This window comes from Echinops telfairi, unplaced genomic scaffold, assembly GCF_000313985.2.
Source record: "Echinops telfairi isolate 266 unplaced genomic scaffold, ASM31398v2 ScPeMD7_9;HRSCAF=40, whole genome shotgun sequence".
Taxonomy (NCBI): Eukaryota; Metazoa; Chordata; class Mammalia; order Afrosoricida; family Tenrecidae; genus Echinops; species Echinops telfairi.
The window spans coordinates 17,633,856-17,635,088 of record NW_022103906.1 but is presented as its reverse complement, the minus strand read 5'-3'; positions in this window follow the sequence as shown (position 1 = coordinate 17,635,088).

The following is a 1,233-nucleotide window of genomic DNA, read 5'->3' as shown; positions in this document are numbered from 1 at the left end:
TGGAGATGTACCTGTCTAATGATGGTACACATGGTGGATGCCTACACGGGCTAACTCGAAGGCTATAGATTAAGTCCACCCTTGGGGATGAGTTCACACCTCAGAATAAGGCCTGGCCATCTACTTCTGGACAGCCATCCATTGCATTGAAAACCTTGTGAAGCACATTTCTTCTCTGAGACATATATGGGGCCATCGTGAATCTGGTTCCACAGCAACTGGTGGTCTGGGTTTGGACTTGTTTGTTTGTTTGCTTGTTTGTTTTTAATATGTGGCAGCAGATATTTGGCATTTTCTCCTTGATTTGAGTGTGGGAAAAAGGGAAGCATAAATGACTCTTTCTCCAGACACCAGGAATCCTGCTTGACTCCCTTGAAACTCCCACATATAGTCCCTGGAACACAAAGGAGGGAGCCCAGTCCCCAGATGGTCACTACCTTTCGAAGAGGTAGTCCTACGAGGGCCAGCCAGTCAACTTGGGAGCTCGTGGAGTCCATGGCCAGTCCCCATTCTTCAAAAACTATGGCCCTCACCTCTGAAGTTGATCAAACATGCAATCAAGATGCATTGATCATTATTGTCAATTGGAATGCCAACGTTGGAAACAAAGAGGAAGGAAAAGTAGTTGGAAAATATAGACTTGGTGACAGAAATGAAGCTGGAGATCTCGGGATAGAATTTTGAAAGACCAACAACTTCTTCATTGCCAATACCTTTCTTCAACAGCACAAAACTTGCTCTTAGTCATAGAGTGGCAAAGGCAAATGGACGAAATGACAAAGTCAAAGACTTGAACAAAAAATGTCAAAGGGCGGCTCTAGAAGATGAAGTACGGTATTATAATGAAATGTTCAAAGACCTGGCGTTAGCAAATCAAAATGGAAGAACATGCTCAGGATAACTGAAATTGAAAGAACAAAATAAATAAATAAAAATAAAACCTCGAGTTGCAATTTTGAGAGTTTCTAGGAACAAAATCCTGAATGATACAGGAAGCATCAAAGGACGATGGAAAGAATAAAGTCACTGTGCCAAAAAGAAGCAGTAGATAAGCCATTTGAAGAGCTATGAGCAAGAACCAATGGTAGTGAAGGAAGGAGTGTGTACTGCCCTCGAAGCATAAGCCAAAACAAGGCTCCAGGCATTGAAATTGTTCAACAAGCTGATGAAGCACTGGAACACTCCCTTGTCTCTGCCAGGAAATTTGGAAGATAGCAACTTGGCCAACTGACT